Source organism: Stenella coeruleoalba, assembly GCF_951394435.1.
Source record: "Stenella coeruleoalba genome assembly, chromosome: 15".
Taxonomy (NCBI): domain Eukaryota; kingdom Metazoa; phylum Chordata; class Mammalia; order Artiodactyla; family Delphinidae; genus Stenella; species Stenella coeruleoalba.
The window spans coordinates 81,969,460-81,976,653 of NC_137161.1; the positions used below are offsets into that span (position 1 = coordinate 81,969,460).

The 7,194-nt window shown below is 42.1% G+C and overlaps 1 long non-coding RNA gene across 1 annotated transcript; it reads right to left on the reverse strand.

Moving 5' to 3' along the window:
* Nucleotides 1-80: 80 nt before the first annotated feature.
* Nucleotides 81-5,686, reverse strand: LOC307197877. The gene is made up of 3 exons (XR_013831533.1): nt 4,936-5,686; nt 4,534-4,738; nt 81-606 (listed from the first exon to the last, which is right to left on the reverse strand). It is a non-coding gene; the product is annotated as an uncharacterized lncRNA (long non-coding RNA).
* Nucleotides 5,687-7,194: the final 1,508 nt, after the last annotated feature.

Sequence of the window (7,194 nt, forward strand, 5' to 3'; positions counted from 1 at the left end):
CTTCTCCTCACGAGTAAACTGCTGCTGTTAGACCCTCTCATGTTAATCAAATCTCTTGATTTGATTATTTTCTTGCCCTTACCAGTTCCATGATTTCTTACCCAGCACATAAAAACAAAGTTCTATTGGGAATTATAAGAAAGCAAGTGGCACCCCATAAAATAAAGGAAACTTCAGCTTTGCAGCAGGAAAATAATGAGTGTTAGATTATATACTGGGTTCGGTATCAGTACTTGTGTACCAAGCGGCAGGAACTGGCTGGAAGGAAAGGCTGCCAAACTCTATTTCCCCGAACAAAATTAAGAAGTCGAGGCCTCTGACAAGAGGAAATAAGCCAATGAGAGAGAATTCTTGCTCACAAGCACCTCTGGAGTTGGGGACCTGTGAGAGCAGATCCAGGCTTGAGTACACAGTCTGGCTCAGACTACTGAATCTACTTTGTGTAGATGATGTACTTTGTGTAGATGATGCTTCCAGCTTCCCAGAAAGAGAGGGTACAGCTAAGGATCCAGAGGTAACATGGAAATGCCTACCTTCAGCCACATCTGTCCCAAGGAGGAGAAAAGAGCTGCACTCTTCAATATGGCAGCCACTAGCCATATGAGCCTATTTAAATTAAAATTTTAAAAAGTTAAAAAACTTCCTCAAATCAAAAGCCACATTTCAAGATCAGCACAATTATAGAACACTCCCATCAGCCCAGGCTTGTTGGACAGCACTGCTGGAGAAACCCTAAGGACTTCTTATGGAGGAACAAGGGAGCTTGTATTTGGTGCCACTTCCTTCTCTACGACTAAATTAAATGGCCTTCCTTTCCCTTTATAAATGGCCCCTATAAAATGTTTTATTTGCTGAAAATATTTTTTTCAGTAGAATTCCTGGGACACAAAGGAGGGGAGGGGTGGAGCTGGTCTAGGAGACTTGCTGAACTAATTTGCCTTGGGAGAAAGGGGTCCCCAGCTCAAGAGTGCCGGCGTGCAGGGCAGGCTTCCTGCCTTCCGCAGAGGCTAGACGGTCACCAGGCCAGGAGCACAGATCAGCGATGTCATCGTCAGTGTATGGTCATGTTTGTCAATATTTAGCAGTAGGGCAGGAGCTCCAAACTAGCCCTCCAGGGAAGGTAATGGAGAAGAAACGCTCAAGTTTTGGCTTTTCTATTTAGCTAAGGGGCTGGACCCACTGTCCTCCATGCCTGGCCACACAGGGGAATCATTAGCTCATACTGCAAAGGTCAGAAGAGTCTAGAACACTCCACTGGACTAGAAAAGGTGCACCTTTTTTTGACAAGACCAGTGAAGCTTTTTACACCATATTTAAATCAAGGTGAAAAATAAATAATACAAATGTTATTTCCTTCTTTAGCTAATAATGCTAAACTATAAATGAAAAAACAGACTGTGTTAAAATTCAAATGACTAAAAATAAGATATAAAAATTGTTCAGTGCTTTCATTTTCTCCTCTTTTTACACACTTGGATTACAGTTCACTAAAATGTCACATAACATGGTCATATGACTAGTATGCAGCTCACACCTTTGACAACACCTGTGTCGGTCTAGATCTTATTCCAAGTTCACACTCAACTGTAGCTTTTATCCAGGTGGCTTCTCCTGCCAACATTTCTTAGCTGGTAGAAATGAGGAGGGGAAGCATAAAGGAAAATACTACATGAAATTCTACATTTTAGAATAAAATAGTAATAGATGACTTCCTGTCAAAATATACATTTTCAGGTAAGTTCTTAGATTTTTTTCAAGTAAACGTATGGTCAGTTATTTGTGTCATTATCACAAATGGATACTTCCCCCACTTCCATTTCCAAGTGCATATTGCCAATATAAATGACTCAGTAGTGATACTGTTATTCTGAAATAATTTCCAAATTGCAAAAATAATACAGAGAATCCTTTACACCATCTACCCACATTTACCAAATTTAACATTCTTCCAAGTCTCTCTCGGGAACTAATTTACAGCAGTTTGAATAAACTGGATCTATTTATATACAGAAACATAAATCAATCTTAAAACGGCAAATCAAGTTCCAATATGACAGAATATAATATGTCTGCATGAAATTTTAAATCCTGCAACACTACATATATTGTTTATGGATACAAGATCTTGTGGTATAAAATGGGGAAAAGAAGGACACAATTTCAGTATAGTTATTCCTTCTGATGAGGGAAAGGAATGGGAGTCTTTACAGTACATATTATTTTATTTCTTAAAATGATATGAGGGATTTCCCTGGTGGTGCAGTGGATAAGACTCTGCACTCCCAATGCAGGGGGTACGGGTTCGATACCTAGTCAGGGAACTAGATCCCACATGCATGCCACAACTAAGGAGCCCGTGTGCTGCAACTAAGGAGCTGGCAAGCCGCAACTAAGAAGCCTGTGAGCCACAACTAAGGAGCCTGCCTGCCACAACTAAGACCCAGTGCAACCAAATAAATAAATATATATATATATATTTTTAAAAAAAGATATGAAGCAAATATGTTAAGAATTGATTAATCTGGTGCATATGTGAATGTTCTTTAAAATCAATCTCTATTGTCTATACTTGTCTGTATGTTAGCAATATTTTACAGTAAACTTGTCCATGTTTCTTGTGAAATAATATCATAATTCAAAAGTATCTGAGCATATATGACAGTAAATGATAATGAAAAGAACACCCATGCGTCCTCATACTAGGTAAGAAATAGATCATTTTCAGAATCACAAAAGCCTCTTATATTCTGTCCAATCTCCTCTCCCTCCCTCTTCACCAAAGGTTAACAAATATTCTGAGTTTTATGTTAATCATTCCCTTGTATTATGTAGACGTACCACCTATCTATATATGTCTGGATGATGTATTACTTAGTTCTGCTTTTTCAGAACTTTACATACATGGAGTCATACTCTTTCACTGCACATGTGTTTTGAGAATCATGCATCTTTCTGTGTAGCTGTGGTTCAACCACATTCACTGACAATAAGTATCCCACTGCAGGAATACAGCACAATTTATGAATCTATTCTTTTGTTGATGGGTTTTCAGGATGTTTCCAGTCTGGGGCTTTTATAAAGCAGCATGTCAACATGCCTCTTGGTTCCCTGTGAAAAAAACTAGAAATAAGATATATACGTGTTCAACTTTAAGAAGTATGGCCAGGGACTTCCCTGGCGTTCCAGTGGTTAAGACTCCACGCTTCCAATGCAGGGGGCACAGGTTCGATCCTTGGTTGGGGAACTAAGATCCCACATGCCATGTGGCATGGCTAAAAAAAAAGTATGGCAAACTGTTTTCCCTAATAAATGTAACAACTTACACACTCAACAGCAGATGAGAGTTTCCACTATTCTATATCTTTATCGGTACTTGATACTGACGGATTTTGAAAGATTTGATAATCTTTTGTGAAATCGTATCCAATTGTGGTTTAATGTGCTTTTCTCTTATTACTAATGTAGTTGAGCATCTTTTCATCTTCCTGGGCTGTGCTTCCCATTTTGTTTGTCTTTTCCTGATATAGTGTAGTTGAATTTATCAATTTTCTACAGTTAGTAATTTTTGAGTCTTGTTGTAGATTGCTACCAGTTTATCAAAAATTTGTTTTTCTCCTTCCTGGACACACAGCTAGACAACACTTTGCAGCTTGTATTGTTAAATGCAGCTAGGTGACCGAGTTCTAACCAGTGGACTATAGTGAAGATGATGTGTGCCACTTCTTGGCCTGGCCCATAAAGCCCTGTCACACGTCCGTGTTCTCTTCTCCCAGTTGACTAGGTTAGAAAATCCCCAAGGAGGTCTCGGAAGCCACGTCTGAAGATGCCAGGGCTGCCATCAGATTGACTGCTCAGAGGAGAGCCTTCCTGTCAGTCATGTATATCTGCCTTACACTGTTATAGGGGTAAAAAGTGAACTTATAGGGGCTTCCCTGGTGGTCCAGCGGTAAAGAATCCACCTTCCAACGCAGGGGACACAGGTTCAAGCCCTGGTTGGGGAACTAAGATCCCACATGCCACGGGGCAACTAAGCCCATGCCACAGCGAAACAGCCCGCGTGCCGCAAACTACAGAGCCCATGCGCCCTGGAGACCTTGCGCCACAGCTAGGGAGAAGCCCGCACTACAATCAAAGATCCCACATGCCTCAACAAAGACCCCACATGCTGCAACTAAGACACAATGCAGCCCCAAAAATAAAATAGATAAATAAAATAAATAAATATTTTAAAAATTCATTAAAAAAAGAAAAACTGCTATTGTGTTTGAGCAGCTAGACCTTTGTAGGTCTATTTGTTAGAGCTGTTATCATTAAACTGACTTAATACATGTTTAAGATATTCTTCATTAAATCTGAGATTAGAACAATACCTCCTGCATTTTCTTTTCCAAAAGAACTGAAGAATTTCAACAAAGAACTGGATGGATTATTGGGCTGTAACCAAAAGCTAAGCGATATAGTCTGGCAAGTGGGGCTCGGACAATTAAAAATCATTAAAATGGGGGGCCCAATTATGATAAGCCCTTTGCTCACCAAAAAGAATCCAGCGTGGGTTCTGAAGGGGACAGGATGCCAAGACAGATGTTCTAGTCCAATCATTCAAAGTGGCAATGCAATCTCTGCTCACCAAGATGAATAGCCACGGAGGCCCCCAAGCCATGCTGTGATCATCCAATGATCCTACATCCACTGTGACACCTGCTGGGGCAATACCGCTTACCGCAGACTGTTCAGAATCCTGCCAGAAGATAAGCTTGTGAGAAGCAAGGGCTCAACCGCTCCACCTCGGCTGACTGCACCGCACCTGCCTGGTAGACAGCCCCACCCCGAACCCTCGTTAGAACAGATGCTTGCTACACTGCTGGGGTTACTGGAAGGGCACAGACCCTGCCCCTGCAGTTCCCACCCCAGAGGCCCCAGGAGCTTCCCTTTTACCTCTGTGCCATTGTCCTGGAGACTGAAGTTCCAAGCAGGAACTAGGACCTTCCAGAATAGAGCTCAGAAATTTTATAAACAAAGATGAGCTAAGACAATAGATTTAAATGACTTTATAACTCCTCTCCCAGTTCCCATCAGGTGTTCTATCACTTTGTTAACAAAAACCTAGATTTACCATTTTGCAAGGCGCTGTGCTAGGTGCTATGGGAAAACACAGATAGTGACAAGATAGTTCCCAACTGTTCTGGGCTGAATTGTGTGCCCCTCGCAAAACCCATGCACTGGAAGCCCTAACCCCCAGTGTGGCTGTATTTGGAGACAGAGCACTTAAGGAGGTGATTAAGGTTAAATAAGGTCATAAGGGTGTTATCCTCAAGGATAGGAATGGTGTCCTTATAAGAAGAGGAAAGAGACACCAGGAGTGCACAGGCACAGAGGAAAGTCCACAGTGAGAAGTCAGCCGTAGGCAAGCCCAGGAGAGGGCTCAGAGAAACCGACCCTGTGGACACCTCAGAAAACGCTAGTGTCTTGGTTTTGTCTCCAATTCCTTTCCTAATCGATCTCATCACTTAGGTTAAGTCAAAGCACAAAGCTAGGCTGGGAGTGAGTGAGGGAAACGTGGGAGTGGGCATCTCCCCACATCCTGCAGGGGGTAGTAACTACGCATCTCTAGTCCCCTACGCTACCCGCAGCCGGAAACTCTGAGTCGCGGGGCTGGTGCGGAAACGAAAAACCTGCAGACGATACAACAACCTGTAGCACAAATAGAACGAGTTCCGGAAAGCTTACCGGAATCCCGTCACGGTTCCGCCCCCCCGGAACTCCACCCCTATTGGTGTTCTCTAGGAATCCAGGAGGTCTCGCTGTCTCGGTGGTTCCTCTATAAATCTAGGGAATTTAACCTCCTCCTCAGTTGAGGAAAAAGACCAAGATTTAGCGGCACGTCCTCACTAATGGGATAGAAGTAAGGAATTGATGGGGAATCTAGCCTCCTGGGTGGAAGGTGCAGGTCACAAGTTTTGAGAGCTAGCACATGGGTGTCTCTTTCTAATTGTTCCTTCTGCAGGGAAAGGACTCCAAGCTGATGACATTGACCTGGTCGCACTCCGATGGCTCTGATACTTTTGTGAAAACAACAACAAAAAATTGATAGAATCAATCACAGTCTTCCTCCCAGCCCCAATACCGTAGCAAACATTTCTGTAGAATTCAACCAACGTGCTCTGGGCACGCATTTAGTGATGTGATTGGAATGCAGATTCTACTGTCCTGTTCCTTTTCTGCCTTTAGTCCTTTACAATATTTTAATGTTAAAAAACGATAACGAAACAGCGTCTTGAGCAAACAGATTTTGCTCCAACTTGCCGCAAAATTGAGGAAACAAAATACATGACCCTAACGTTTTGTTACCCTTTCCTTTCAGAGGTTTAGAAGGTAAGGTGATGATGGATGTGATGACTGAAAGGCAGAAAAGAACTTCACAGTCTAATGTTCAAATCATAACACTCCTCTTTTTTCTGCAACCACGAGATGTACGACCCCGGATCAGCATAGTTTTCAGCTCACTAAGAAGTTTCTGGCAATCAGAGCTGTTTTTAAATGGAAGAGGCTGCCCTGGGAAGCAACGAGCTCCCCATCAGTGGAAGGATTTCATGCACAAACTGGATAATCAGATGCCAGGAAATGTTTTCTCCAGCTCAACAAAGTAATTATACACTTGGTGCTGCACATACCTACAATTGAATGGCGATTCCTCCATTGGGTGGGAGGAATGATCGAATCCTTTACAATTCTAAGATTCTATTACTGTATGACTTTATCATATCTTGGATCAAAACTGTCTTTCACACAAACTGACAAGAACAGCATTTCATCACTTTGTAATGTTTGATGTTTAATCATCTAAGACATAGTAGATTTTGGTGCTTAAGAGCTTAGCTTTTGGAGACAAAGTGATCTTGGTTCAAATGCTCGTTCTGCCACTTATTGGCTGTGTGACCTCGGGCAAGTGAATCAACTATTCTGAACCTCAAGTTTTTCCCAACTGTAAAATGAGGGCGCTAAGAAGTGAAACCACCTCATAATGTGAGGATTAAGTGAGGTGATCCACATAAAGCACTAAGCATGATGTTTAGAACACAGTAAATGCTCGACAGACATCAACACCAGGCTTCACTGAAGTTGTCACTCTCATTCAAGTCCTATATCACCTTTAACTCTGTTCGCAGGCAACAAGAGTCTCACCAACGAGGCTCT